This window comes from Mustela erminea, chromosome 10, assembly GCF_009829155.1.
Source record: "Mustela erminea isolate mMusErm1 chromosome 10, mMusErm1.Pri, whole genome shotgun sequence".
Classification (NCBI taxonomy): domain Eukaryota; kingdom Metazoa; phylum Chordata; class Mammalia; order Carnivora; family Mustelidae; genus Mustela; species Mustela erminea.
In genome coordinates this window covers 7,928,736-7,944,658 of record NC_045623.1, presented here as the reverse complement: position 1 = coordinate 7,944,658, position 15,923 = coordinate 7,928,736, and the positions used below count along the sequence as shown (strand labels likewise).

Here is a 15,923-nt window from a genome sequence, read left to right as displayed (position 1 = left end):
CCACTGCCAGCTGACTCCAGTGGGAACGGGCACTGGCACACCCTGGGACCCAAACTCCCCAGCTCACCTCGGTGTCAAGCAGCTCCTGCAGCAGGTATGTCTCCAAGAAAGCACGAAGTTCCTGGTGGAATCCGGCTATACCAACTTCCTGTCGGCCTAGTGCCCAATGGCTCCTGACCCTGGCCGGCTTCCGTAGCCCCAGGCTCCCGGCAGTCCCCGCGAACCCTGGCTCCAGGGAAACATCCACCAACACCAGCTTCGGGGCAAACTCAGAGCTAGGCACGCTGCCAGGGAACCTGACTTTTCAATCATCCCAGCTCCAGGCAAGCTCCCAGGACCCCAGGCCTGCAGCCCACCCAGGGGCAGGCCACCTGCACAGACCCAACCGCCAGACTGGCACTTTGGATCTGGTAATGTTAGCCTCTGCTTTTTTTCTTTTTTCCAGCCGGTTCAGGACTCCGCTTTCCTGGTCTAAGTGAATGAGACCGAAGTGGCACTTCGGAACAGTGCTTTGGAAGTTGGAGAAACTGGTGCTCCATGCATTCTTTATGTGTGTGATAGGTATGTACAAAGGAATATTATTCAGCTTGGAAAAAAGAGGGAAAGCGTGCGATATGTGACAACACATGGATGAACCTGGGAGACATTGTGCCAAGTGAATAAGCCGATTACAGAAGGACAAATACTGCATGAGTCCACTTATATCGGGTATCTAAAGTGGTCAAGCACATAGAACCTGAAAATAGAATGGTGATTGCTACGAGCTGTGGGTTTGGTTAAATGAGAGGTTGCTTTGTTGTTCATTCGGTATAAAATTACAGTTCTAGAGCTCTGGTATACAACATATTGCCTATACTTAAAACTGATTGTACACTTCAAAATGTGATGAGTGTCCATCCAATGTTAGGTATTAGATATTCTCAACAGAAACAAAACAAAAACCAAGGAATCTTTGGAGATGATGGAGGTGACTATTACTTTGTGGTGATATTTTCTCAGGCGTGTGAATATTTTCAAATTCACTAGATTGCATATATTAAATAAGTGCAAGGTTGTGGGTTGGTTTTGACTTTTTGTTTGTTTTCCCGTATATCAGTTATAGCTCAGTAAATATGTGTAAAATGAAGAAATAAAAATATTTAGAAGTTTTATGGTAAAAAGTACTTCAGAAAATATAGAGCAGAGAAGAAGCATAAGAAATTCTGGGTAGCGGGGAGAGAGATACTATTTTAAACAGGGTAGTTAGGGACGATTTCATTGAGAAATTCACACCAAGTAAAGTTTTCTAGCTCACTCTTCTGGTTTTTATAACATCTTGGTTTTCTTCACTTATCATGGTTTCCCTCATGTTTTCCATATTGTTCATTCTTAGTTTCCTTTGCAAAATCCTATTCTGTTTACCCTTAAAAATTAGTATTCCTCAAATTTTGCCTTTAGCTCTTTTCTCATTCTGGAGGATCTCTTATGTTCCTATGGTTTCAAGTATATACATATATTTCCTAAACAAGAGCACTTCCATGATCTCCTGGCCCATTATCTACTGAACTACTATAGATTTCTATTTTTGTGGCTTACAGACTCTTCAAACTAAAAATGTATGAAAATCATTGCAACAATTTTACTTCTAAATCTCCTTATTCTGTATTGCTCTTCTTATAATTGCCAAATTATAAGAATTAAATTCACCTCCTTCATTTCCAGAAAATGAGACTGGAGGCAGGGATAATAGGTAACTGATTCTGTAAAGTTGATAAGAGCCTACCATGGGCCAGGAGTAGTAGGAATGAAGAGGAAGAGACAGATTTGAAGAATTTTATCAAGGTAGAATTGACAGATTTGTGACAGTATGGCTTTGAGAGAGTTTGGGTTTGGGTAACTGGGTGGATAGAGAATTGAGCATAGAAGAGGAAGAGCAGATTTAAAATAGAAGATAAAATTGCTTCAGATGAATTATTCTTGAGATACCTTTCAGTGAAATAACCAGGTTAAAAAGTCCTATAGTTTCCTAAAGGCCTTACTTTGGGTTAGCACAGAAATAAACTCTTGAGAAAAGATTCAGATGCAAGTAGTGTATCTTGGAAGCAGTCCTGGAAAACACCAGTAGATTAGAGGGAAAGTGAGGAAGGGAAAGTAAGGAAACCTATAAAATGTGCTTTGTTGAACCAGTTAAAACCACCAAAGATGGGGAAATTCAAGGTTAGCACCACTGGTAAAACTCTAGAGTTACCAGTTTTGGGGTTGTTATCCACCAAATCTCAACCAGCACTGTTTGAGAGCCATTTCTGTAGTCATTAACTTTCCCAGCAGATCTGCAGCATTGCTAGCTTGAGTCATGCATAGGATGCTCCTTCTCGTGCAGCCCATCCCCCACCCAAAGAAAGACCCACATGTGGAGAGTAGTGTTTCCTGCTACTAAGTAGCCTTCACTGTATAGAGGATAAATTCCAAGGTGATGTGAGTGAGACAGTGATGGCATTTGCTCTATTAAACATATGAATCTGAAGTTCAGGGAAAGGTTTAACTAGACAAATAGATTTGGACATCTTTGGTACCAGGCTCAGCCAAATTTGTATCTCCAAAACCACAAAGTTACTAAACTGGCCAAAAAACATCCCCAAATGTCAACTGAGGAAAGAGAAAGGAGATATAAGCTACTTACATCAGTAATCCAAAGGTCAAGGCAATGTTCCTTAGAGGATGGAAAACTGTGTTTAGGGGACAGGATGTAAAGAGGATATGAGGTCTACTTTGGAGGTAGGCAAAATTTTTAAAAAAGAAAGAGGAAGGGAATTGCAGATAACTAGAGGAAAAAGGGAATTTTCTATCGTGAGGTTGAGAGTGTCCAGGAGGAGTTTTTTGCCCTCATAATAGGGAGCATATGTTGCTTGGGGGAAAGCACTGCATTCACCCCTCAATGGAGTTCTGCGAAAGATAAATATGCAGTAGAGTTGGCATCATCAGAAATTCCCATAGAAATCCTCATAGCAGAAGAATTCCATCAAAAGTGATGAAGTATGAGAGCAAAGCTAAACCAGTGATCTAATTGATCCCAAAATATGAGAATTTATTCTCTAGTGACTGTAGTTGAGAGGAGAGATAATACTTCCTGTGGCTCATCCAGCAATTGGGAGATGCTAGAAGACATCGTACTTCTGTTTACTGTTGATTTTTGTTTTATTTAAAACTGATCTCTTGCAGCGTTCCCTGGTAGGGTACCCCAGTAAGGTACATTTTTTTTAGTTTCTGGGAAGGGGCTTGAGCCAAAATATTAAGACTTCAAACATATATTTGAGCCAGCCCCAATGTAACCCAGATCCCAGATTCTGTAGCCATCTTTGATGAAAATGTCCCATTAGCAAGCATTTTGATCTGCTTAGACCTGAACATGGAAAGCCAATGGAAAAAGTATTTAATCTGGGTTTTCACTGTGGAAATCTCCAAGAAATTGCTGATACCACTTCACATATCCAAGTAGTTCGCCAGGTTCGGACATCATTCCAACCCCAAAACAAGCTCCTGGTAATCACAAATACTATGAATCCCAGATGTGCGTAAATAGGGAATATCAAAAAGCCCCTCACTACCATGGTTGTGAGAGTTTTACAGTTAGAAGGAAATTGATCTTTATCCCATTTAAGTTTTAAACGTCTTATGCTTCAGTCTTTGCAACTTTTTCTCCTTCCATCCAGTTCTTTTTAAAAAAAAAAAAGAAAGAAAAAAAGTCTTTCTAAGATTAGTGTCAATTGGAAAGTATTTGTATACCCTGGCTGTTAAGATGGAAAGTGTGAATTTACAGAAACTCTAACATGTAGAGAGATGATGGTAAGTTTAGTAGAGTGATGGAGGGGCAATAGATGAGAGTGGGGTGCCTATGGGACGGAGCCAAGAAAATGAGACTCACAGACTGAAAGTTAGTTATGCTCAGATTTCACAGTCTCTCTACCTATGTGCCAAAAGCAATGTGTTAGATGCTGGGCGAAGTCTCAGCCAAAAAAAGAGAGCCTAGTAATGTGTTGCTGTGTTTAGTAATGAGGCTGGTAAGCATTTGGCCTTCATTTAGTTTTGCTGACACATGCAGATAACACTATACCAAGACTAAACAGTTCTAAGGTTAAATAATCTCTTGTCAATTTGCATAATCACTTTGTAGGGAGGATAGAGATAGAAAAAAAGCAACTGAAAATATAGATTTCTTTTTTCCAGACCCCATCCTCACTCTCCAAAAATATGGTCCACTAACCCAGGAGAAGTAGAGATGAGGAAATTCAGTTACTTTTCTGATCTTATCCATAGATTGGACTTTGGGGACAAAATTCATAAACAAGTATTTAGTGAACAGTATTTTAAAGTTTTCTTTTCTCCCTTGTCCTGCCTTTTTAAGAAAAACTATTAGATCTCTTTAAAGTTGGGAAAGAGAAGCAGTTAATTAGAGCTACAGGGAACTGCTGGAGGTTTAAGCCAACTGGCTCAAATTGACCTGTTTGTGACTGGAAAGTTAGTTTGGCTCCTTCATGTTTTTGGTTCTTTTATAGACTTTATTTTGTTTTTCATTCAGCATGATTTCATAAGCTCCAGAAAGTCAGTGCTGCTGGAAAAGATATGTGCTTATTTACTGCTTCTATTTTTCTAGAAGTGAGTTATTCTTCCTCACCACCCTACCCAAACCACAGGCTTTAGTCTGTATCTCCATTGTTATCCCACATAGCTCCAGAGCCACCTGCTAGCCAATTCTGTGAGCTCACCTCTTGGTTCTCACACTGAGGTCTTGCTGTAAGCTTTGCCAAGTCTGGAATAATCAGAGCTGCTTTGGGGAGCTACTTCACTTGGGTCACTGCTTTTCTAAAAATCAGTGTCCACAATGAAATATGGTGAGAAGTTAAGAAATAATATCCTATAGTCCCAAAACACATACCAAGGCCATTACCCAACACTTATTTATGAATCCCCTTTTGAACAGTTATGAGATGGAGCCAAGGCAGGAGCTATTGGAGAAAGCAAGCTGAGAACAAATGTTGGCAGTTTTATTTTAAAGTCACAAAACAATCTAGAGCAGCAATAGCTAGTTTGATCATTGAGTATATCCCTCAAAGCATGTTGTTCTTTTTTCCCTGTTTTTATATTAAATAATGGTATGCTCATTCTCATTACCATCTAGCTGTAATATTATACAACAACAATGATAATGATTCTCAGAAGTATTTTAGTACATGCGAGTGGTGAGAACCTAAGAAGACAACAAGAACCCTTAAACCCATTAGGTTATTCCTTTGATATAAAATTACCAAAAAAGAAATTTTTAAAGGCTATCTGAAAAGTAATCCATATATGGATAATAGAGGGCCTTCCAGGAACCCATATTATATATTACAATTAAAGTTACCAGTGTATGACCTTAGAAGATCCATATTATCATGTCTAAACTGTAGCCTCATCAGCTGTGGTATATCTTGTGTCATGAAAAATAAAGTTACTAACATCCAGGATTTGGTCAGCAGGAAGATTAGTGTAAAGGGTTGGTATAAAGTAAGATTTTGCCCTGTGTATTTCCAGCTGTCCAGAAAAGAGAAAGCTTGGACAAAGGACCCATATCCATTATTTTTGGTAGGTCTTTGTATAAGTACTTAGGGTGATGGCAACAGTCATTAAAATCTTACAAAGAACTCACATTTTTAAGTTCAATACTTGGCCAGATTCCATGCCTTTTGCAGGGAGGCAGTGGGGAGATAGGGAGCAGTGGTTCACTGTGGAGAGAATTATTGAAAATGATGAAAACAAGAGAAAACAACAAGTCCAATACTCAAGATCAAACAGAGGAGTAAGGCTCATAAGCCAAAGAGCAGAGTTTAGATTAGTCTCTCAAAAATAATAGGACAGCCATAAATAGAGACCATGCCCAATTACAGAGCCAAAGACATGGAGTCCTGGCTAAGAATGACCTGTGAAAAATGGATCAGAAAAACAAAAACAAAAACAAAAAAAACTGAGCAAGTGAGTAGGAAAAGGACATATAAAAATATTACTCCTGAGGCATATAATGCTGTCTGACTGGTTTTAAATATTTTCTGTAGCAAGATGTGAGGAAAATATGCAGGATCTGATCATGAAGAGCTGAGCATACCTAAATAAGAAGACTTAATTTTATTTTAAAAGATGGTTAATGGAACATAATAATAAAAAAAGTTTTATAATAAAAAACAGATATGAGGAACAACTGAGGGATTTTAATTTCTGAAGTAACATTTGCTGATGAGTAGAATGTCAATAAGCAGAAATGATATAAACAAAAATAAAAGTTATATATCTGAATAAATGAATACACTTTAAGTTATTATTATTCACTTAGTAACTAAGTACAAAGAAAAAAATAGAAAAATATGTATTCTCTAATTATTGAGCTAGAATTTTAATTTACTCAAGATGTAATCTAATAAGAAAGAACTCAAGATGTAATCAAGGGGTTACTCAAGATGGAATCTAATTAGAATTCACCAGAGCACCTCCAACTCTTTGGATATGACAATAGTTCCATCTTAGAGCAAAAAGTTCATTGGCAGAAGTTATAGCAGAACTTTATTGTTCGTCACCTGTCTCCTTGCTCTTCTCTTTCAGTCAAAGCCATCATTGATTAGTGAGGCCAAATCCTTTCACTAATTGCCCTCATGTTCCAATAGAGTATGGAACTTGTCCAAGAATATTGAGTTATGTCTAAGCAGGGAGCTGTAAAGTATCTCGAGTCTTGCACTGTTACAGTGAACTTAAAAAAAAAAAAAAAACTAACAGGAAAGATGGGATATACTCAACTAGATTTCTAAGTGCCATGAAAAATTTTTAAGAGTCTCTGTTCCACTCACATGTTTTTACAAGTCGTTAGAAAATATACTTTCTGATGAAATATTTATTTTGGAAAATGAGAAACTTGGGAAAAATAATTTATGACCATTTTATCTTTTTATGATGTAGACATACTACTTTAGATTTTACTATGTAAAAAGTAAATTATCCATGGGTATAAAGGGATAAAGGGGATATGAATGTACATGTAATCATCTAAATAAGTCATGCTTTAAACTACTTTTTACCTTAAAATTTTAGATAATTTAGCAATAATGATTATAATTATTTCAGTTTTTCAGTTGATGTTATAAAAATGGTCCTACTGATAAATGACTTTCTCCTAGGCAGGATTATTCATAAGTTGCCACTGAAACAACTCTATTCCACCTCCTTGTAACTAATATCACATATACTTATAAAACTGATTAGAAAGAAGAATAGTCTATGGCATTAGAACAACATTTTCCTCTGCATGAGGAAAAACTGTCCCACTAAATAAATCGAACTGGGCTGCATGAGGATAAGACCTAGACTCACTAACACCACATTTTAACCTAATAGAGTAAATGGTTTAGTACATACTCAAGAATTATGCCTGTTTGAGAGGATTCATTACAGAACTTTGTCAGTGATGGGATATTATTTTCCTAAGTTCTATTCAATATCTACATGGTTATTGTACATGAAATAACTCAAATTTTTGGTCTCATCCTGTTCAGTTTACTCAAACTGATTTTGCCACAACTTAAACTTGATTATATGATTATATCTCTTGATGATCCAATGCAGTCTCATTCTTTTAAATGTTATCTGTATGCTATCAACTCCCAAACATACATCTCCAGCCTAAACCTTTCCCCCGAACTCCAACTCATATATCCAAACACCTATTCAACATCTATTCTTGAATGACTAATAGACACTCCACTCCTAACTCAAAACATCTTCTATCCAAACTTGTTCTATCTTTAGCCATACCCAAGTAGATAGAAAATTATTCTCCTAGTGGGGAGGCCAAAAAACAAGGAGTCATTTTTGTCTGTTCTTTTTCTTTTACATCCTACTTTTAGCTAATCACAACCTATTGGTTATACCTCCAAAATACATCCAGGATCTTACCACTTCTCATTGCTGTAATTGCTGTCACCTGGTTGAAGCTACCATAATCTTTTGCCTAATTTATTGCAGTAGCCTTTACTTGGTTTTTCTTCAGGTCACATTTTGCTCAAATTCTTCATGAGCTCCCTATTTAACTCAGAATAAAAGCCAAATTTATCATTGATTTTATTTATTTATGTATTTATTTATTTTCAGCATAACAGTATTCATTGTTTTTGCATCACACCCAGTGCTCCATGCAATCCGTGCTATCACTGATTTTAATTGGGGAAGGGGAATTGTTCTCTTTTCTTCCACTGACTAAAACAAGTAAAATACTATCACCTTAATATTTGCTTCCTGACAGTTTTCAGTTCTCCTCAGCACTATGTACATTTTCACAAAGTCATGGTCAAAATAAAAAAAGGTGGTGGACAAGAAGAAAGCCTTTTTCCCTCATTCTAGGAGACTTCATGAAACATTCTGTGTATGTAAATATCACTGTACTTTACAGACCAAGAGGCATAATTTTTGTGTATCTTTCTCACTAATGTGACAGCTTCTCTAGGGCGGAGCTTATTTTCTTCATCTTTTCTATCTCCCGTACACAGTAAAAGCTTATTAAATAATGGAAAAATTAATAAATGGTTAATTGGAGGCAGAGTAACAGGGAGAAAAGATCATAACATTTGAAGTTAGAGTTAGTTTGAGTTTTTGTTCTACTAACAACATAAACTTGGCCATATATATATACATATGTACATATATATTATATATAATATATATTATATATTATATTATATATTATTTCTATATATTATCTCTATAAAGATAATATACTATCATATATATGATAGTGATTATATATATTTATATGCTTTCATATATATGTAATACCAGCTCCTTGCTCAAGAAGTACTTTGATTTGGATTTGACCAAAAGCAAAAATAAAATGGGACTATGTCAAACTAAAACATTTCTGAAAAGCAAAGGAAACCCCCAGCAAAATGAAAAGGCAACCTACAGAATGGGAGAAAATATTTGCAAACCATGTATCTGATGAGAGGTTAATATGCAAAATATATAAGACATTCATACAACTCAGTAGTAAAAAATAAATAAATAAATAACCCAATTAAAAATGGGCAAAGTACGTAAAAGGACATTTTTCCAGAGAAGACAATAAATAGTAAAGAGGTACATGGAGAAGTGCTCAACATCACTAACCATCAAGAAAATGCAAATCAAAACCACAGTGAGAAATCACCTCATACCCATTAGGATGTTCGTTATCAATAAGACAAGAGGTCAAGATATAACAAATGACTGGCAAGAATGTAGAGAAAAGGGAATGAACCCTTATGCACTGCTGGTGGAAATGTAAATTGGTACAGCCACTGTGGAAAATGGTATGAAGATTCCTCAAGAAATTAAACTACCGTATGTTATTACAGCAATCCCAGTTCTGAGTATTTGTCCACAGGACAAGAAGTCATTATCTTGAAGAGATTTTTGTATCTCCATGTTCACTGCAGCATTATTCACAATAACCAAGCTATGGAAAGAACCTAAGTGTCCATCAATGGATGAATGAATATATATGTATATAGTGGAATATAATTAAAAAGAAATCCTGTCATTCCTAACATTGTAGATGAACCTGGAGAGCATTGTGCTAAGTGAAATAAGCCAGAGCAATGACAAATACTGCATGGTATTACTTATACGTGGAACCTAAGAAAAGTTGAACTCATGGAAACAGAAAATAGAAAATGGTTGCCAAGAGCTGGGGGTCAGGAGAAATAAGGAAAGGATAGTTAAAGGGTACAAACTTTCAGTTACAGGTATCCTCCAGATATCACCCACAAGAGGGGTGTCTGAGGTTGCTCAGTCAGTTAAGTGGCTGACTTTTGGTTTCAGCTCAGGTCATGAGCTCATGGATCGTGAGACTGAGCCCCACATCAGCCTCCATACTTAGCAGGGAGTCTGCTTGAAGATCCTCTGCCTCTGCCCTCCCCCAACACACACACACTCTCTTTTTCTCGCTATCTCTAGCTCTATCTCTAAAAATAAATCTTTTTTTAAACAAACAAAAAAGATATAACCCACAAGAACTATTCCTGTTCCGTAAGCTATTAAGCTTATTTTCTAAAATCTAAGTAGCAAAGCTTTAGAGGAAAAAAGTCTTCCAGAAACTTCTGGCTGGAGATCTTATAGCCTACAAAATTAACATGCAGTGAGAGTAGAGGTAGGGGAGGAAGTGCAGGATTATGTTTTAATCACAAGAATGATGAACTTGAAATTACAAGCATGCAATCCCCAACAAATTAGCAGCTGAGTGATATGTATCAAAGGCTTATTAGTGCAAAACATTGAATCATTTCCCAGGAAGAGCATGAAGCTAAACTCAGAGCCCAGGATTTTGCCAGGGAGACTACATCAAAACTGAAATTACAAACAAAAAAAATAGAAAACAGACCAACAGCACAAACTTGAGATGAGATGGTGCATATATGTATGAAAAGTAAAAAAAAAAAAAAAAAGTATTAAAAATTCAGAAACAGAGAATGTTGGAAAGAACATGAAGCTTGTTAAATACATCAGTAGCTTTGAACTTCAAAGTTATTTTACTACAGAATGGATAAAACAGGAGATAGCTAGTTCCTACACTGCTATGAATATCATTTATATAATATATCATATTGGCTATTTGGCTATGTGTAGGTTAACATATACAAATACAGTGTATATCAGATGCAATCATGGATGTCTGAGAACACAATTGGTTTCATAATTCATACATAATTAGCTACAAATGAGAACCAATTAGTATAAGTCAGAAAGTATTGAGGTCCAGTATATATGTATGTATATGAAGAGGTGAAAAGATATGTGTAAAAACATACTTAACCATGTAAAGCACTTCACCTTGAGAAGGGTAATGACCTGCATTAGGGGACAGAGCCAGCCTAGGATGACTTACCTGGAAGAAGGCAGGAGAATAAATAGTCTGACTCCATTCTCTTTCCGATCTAGGATCATCCCTACCAGCTGATGGCAATGAAACCAGGGAGCGAGAGAGCCCTTGAGTGTAAATTCCAGGCTCCTGGGTCATAGAGTTAAGTAGAGAAGGGTGGAGAGGGGATCCAGCACACTGACTTTAATGGGAATGTTTCAGATTTTCTTTTTTAAATAACATATTTGCTGTGGTTTGGTGTAGATACTTTTATCAGGTTAGGAATGTTCCCTTCCAATCCTAGTTATCTTCATAAATTTGAATTTTTTATCTTTTTTCCTGTATGAATTGAGATAGTTATATAGTTTCCTCCTTTAATCTGTTACTGTTTTAATCTAAACGGGTGTGTTTTCTGATGTCAACCAATTTACCTTTCAGAGATTAAATACTACTCAATATCAATGTATTATGTATATACAAAGAACGATATTTTGCTGATATTTCCTTTAGAACTTTTGAATTTCCATGTTTGTAAGTCAGAATGAGCTATAATTTTATTTTCTTGAGATTTCCTTGACTGTATTTTCTGTCAAGACTTGTTTATCTACTGAAAAAAATTATATAGATAAAAACGGTGGTTTTCCTAAAAGGTTGGTGAAATGTGTTTATAAAGCCTCTGAATATAATGCTTTATTTCAGGAGGATTTTTTTTAATTAAATTGATTAATTTGTCTTTAATAATTGCTCCATCATTAAGGTTTTGTTCTTCATGAATAAATTTTGTTAAATTATATTTTCTATAAATTGGCTTCATCCACATTTTACAAATTATGAATATAGTGTTTATAGCATTGTGAATTTTTTAAATTATTAGCATTATGTACTTCATGTGTGATCATATTACCCTACTCATTTTTTTTTTTTTACCATGACAATCATCTATGAGTGTTTTTTGGGTAAAATAATTCCACTGGAAAGGTTATCAGAATAGTAAAAGAAATCCCCTATATCCTTCTCCCAGAGACCATACTCAAGTTTTACCAATTGTTTCAGAGCTCCTTTATAGCAAAGGAGTCAATCCAGGATCAAATGATACTCCATTTGTCATGTTTTTATACTATCATTCAATCTTGAACATTCTTCATTTTTTCTTTGAAATTCTGTAATGACTTTCATAATCTTGGATTTTTTAATTGACTTTTTTAATTTTTATTTTTTTCTTCAATTTTTTTATTTGAATTTTAGTTAGTTAACATATAGTGTAACATTGGTTTCAGGAGTAGAATTTAGTGATTCATCACTTACATATAACACCAAGTGTTCATCACAGGTGCCTCCATAATACCCATCACACATTTAGCCCATTCTCCCCCCCCCACCCCTTTCCCACCACCCCCTCAGTTTGTTCTCTGTAGTTAAGAGTCTTTTATGGTTTTCCTCCATCCCCCTCTCTTCTTTTTCCCCTTCCCCTATGTTCATCTGCTTTGTTTCTTAAATCCACATATGAGTGAAAACATATGGTATTTGCCTCTCTGACTGACTTATTTTGCTTACCATAATACTCTTTAGCCTTACTCATTTTTAATATTAATTTTATCTTTTGAGGCTTGTCTCTTTTGTTTGTTCAAAGTACCAGCCTTTATTTTTCTGGATCACCTCTACTGTTTATTTCTTGTCTGTTGCATTACAGTTTTGCTTTTATCCTTATCATTTTCTCCTCTCCACTGTTTTGTTTTCATTCTGTCATTCTTTTACTTACCTTCATGAGTTAAGTTGTTTGTTAGTTTTCAGTGTTTTGTTTTGTTTTGTTTTCTAATATATGCTTTTAGGGGTATACATTCCCCCCTCCAAATTCCATTTTAAGTATGTTCCACAATTTCTGATAAGTAATGCTCTTACTGTCATTTAACTTCCAAATATTTTTAATTCACTATGACTTTTTATTCTTAATGTATGAATTATTTAGAAGTGTCATTCTTTTAAGTTTCCCTTTTGATTTTTTTTAATATTTTATTTTTTATAAACATATATTTTTATCCCCAGGGGTACAGGTCTGTGAATCACCAAGTTTACACACTTCACAGCACTCACCAAAGCACATACCCTCCCCAATGTCCATAACCCCACCCCCTTCTCCCAACCCCACTCCCCCCAGCAACCCTCAGTTTGTTTTGTGAGATTAAGAGTCACTTATGGTTTGTCTCCCTCCCAATCCCATCTTGTTTCATTTATTCTTCTCCTACCCACTTAAGCCCCCATGTTGCATCACAACTTCCTCTTATCAGGGAGATCATATGATATTTGTCTTTCCCTGCTTGACTTATTTCGCTAAGCATGATGCGCTCTAGTTCCATCCATGTTGTCGCAAATGGCAAGATTTCGTTTCTTTTGATGGCTGCATAGTATTCCATTGTGTATATATACCACATCTTCTTGATCCATTCATCTGTTGATGGACATCTAGGTTCTTTCCATAGTTTGGCTATTGTGGACATTGCTGCTATAAACATTCGGGTGCACGTGCCCCTTTGGATCACTACGTTTGTATCTTTAGGGTAAATACCCAGTAGTGCAATTGCTGGGTCATAGGGCAGTTCTATTTTCAACATTTTGAGGAACCTCCATGCTGTTTTCCAGAGTGGCTGCACCAGCTTGCATTCCCACCAACAGTGTAGGAGGGTTCCCCTTTCTACGCATCCTCGCCAGCATCTGTCATTTCCTGACTTGTTAATTTTAGCCATTCTGACTGGTGTGAGGTGATATCTCATTGTGGTTTTGATTTGTATTTCCCTGATGCCAAGTGATATGGAGCACTTTTTCATGTGTCTGTTGGCCATCTGGATGTCTTCTTTGCAGAAATGTCTGTTCATGTCCTCTGCCCATTTCTTGATTGGATTATTTGTTCTTTGGGTGTTGAGTTTGCTAAGTTCTTTATAGATTTTGGACACTAGTCCTTTATCTGATATGTCGTTTGCAAATATCTTCTCCCATTCTGTCAGTTGTCTTTTGATTTTGTTAACTGTTTCCTTTGCTGTGCAAAAGCTTTTGATCTTGATGAAATCCCAATAGTTCATTTTTGCCCTTGCTTCCCTTGCCTTTGGCGTTGTTCCTAGGAAGATGTTCCTGCAGCTGAGGTCGAAGAGGTTGCTGCCTGTGTTCTACTCAAGGATTTTGATGGATTCCTTTCGCACACTGAGGTTCTTCATCCATTTTGAGTCTATTTTTGTGTGTGGTGTAAGGAAATGGTCCAATTTCATTTTTCTGCATGTGGCTGTCCAATTTTCCCAGCACCATTTATTGAAGAGGCTGTCTTTTTTCCATTGGACATTCTTTCCTGCTTTGTCGAAGATTAGTTGACTGTAGAGTTGAGGGTCTATTTCTGGGCTCTCTATTCTGTTCCATTGATCTATGTGTCTGTTTTTGTGCCAGTACCATGCTGTCTTGATGATGACAGCTTTGTAATAGAGCTTGAAGTACGGAATTGTGATGCCACCAACGTTGGCTTTCTTTTTCAAAATCCCTTTGGCTATTCGAGGTCTTTTCTGGTTCCATATAAATTTTAGAATGATTTGTTCCATTTCTTTGAAAAAGATGGATGGTACTTTGATAGGAATTGCATTAAATGTGTAGATTGCTTTAGGTAGCATAGACATTTTCACAATATTTATTCTTCCAATCCAGGAGCATGGAACATTTTTCCATTTCTTTGTGTCTTCCTCAATTTCTTTCATGAGTACTTTATAGTTTTCTGAGTATAGATTCTGTGCCTCTTTGGTTAGGTTTATTCCTAGGTATCTTATGGTTTGGGGTGCAATTTAAATGGGATTGACTCCTTCATTTCTCTTTCTTCTGTCTTGCTGTCAGTGTAGAGAAATGCAACTGATTTCTGTGCATTGATTTTATATCCTGACACTTTACTGAATTCCTGTACAAGTTCTAGCAGTTTTGGAGTGGAGTCTTTTGGGTTTTCCACATATAGTATCATATCATCTGCGAAGAGTGATAATTTGACTTCTTCTTTGCCGATTTGGATGCCTTTAATTTCCTTTTGTTGTCTGATTGCTGAGGCTAGGACCTCTAGTACTATGTTGAATAGCAGTGGTGATAATGGACATCCCTGCCGTGTTCCTGACCTTAGCGGAAAAGCTTTCAGTTTTTCTCCATTGAGAATGATACTTGCGGTGGGTTTTTCATAGATGGCTTTGATGATATTGAGGTATGTGCCCTCTATCCCTACACTTTGAAGAGTTTTGATCAGGAAGAGATGCTGTACTTTGTCAAATTCTTTTTCAGCATCTATTGAGAGTATCATATGGTTCTTGTTCTTTCTTTTATTGATGTATTGTACCACATTGACTGATTTGCGGATGTTGAACCAACCTTGCAGCCCTGGAATAAATCCCACTTGGTTGTGGTGAATAATCCTTTTAATGTACTGTTGAATCCTATTGGTTAGTATTTTGTTGAGTATTTTCGCATCTGTGTTCATCAAGGATATTGGTCTATAGCTCTTTTTTTTGATGGGTTCCTTGTCTGGTTTTGGGATCGAGGTGATGCTGGCCTCATAAAATGAGTTTGGAAGTTTTCCTTCCATTTCTATTTTTTGGAACAGTTTCAGGAGTATAGGAATTAGTTCTTCTTTAAATGTTTGGTAGAATTCCCCCGGGAAGCCGTCTGGCCCTGGGCTTTTGTTTGTTTGGAGATTTTTAATGACTGTTTCAATCTCCTTACTGGTTATGGGTCTGTTCAGGCTTTCTACTTCTTCCTGGTTCAGTTGTGGTTGTTTATATGTTTCTAGGAATGCATCCATTTCTTCCAGATTGTCAAAATTGTTGGCGTAGAGTTGCTCATAGTATTTTCTTATAATAGTTTGTATTTCTTTGGTGTTAGTTGTGATCTCTCCTCTTTCATTCATGATTTTATTTATTTGGGTCCTTTCTCTTTTCTTTTTGATAAGTCGAGCCATGGGTTTATGAATTTTATTAATTCTTTCAAAGAACCAGCTCCTAGTTTCGTTGATTTGTTCTGTTGTATT

At 36.4% G+C, this 15,923-nt stretch overlaps 1 long non-coding RNA gene across 1 annotated transcript in view; it reads left to right on the top strand.

Moving 5' to 3' along the window:
* The first annotated feature begins 464 nt into the window (after positions 1–464).
* The window catches only part of LOC116567934, a 68,759-nt gene continuing 53,300 nt past the window's right edge, over positions 465–15,923 (top strand). The window contains exon 1 of the long non-coding RNA XR_004276438.1: positions 465–561. This is a non-coding gene — a long non-coding RNA (uncharacterized LOC116567934). The remainder of the gene's footprint in view (positions 562–15,923) is intronic.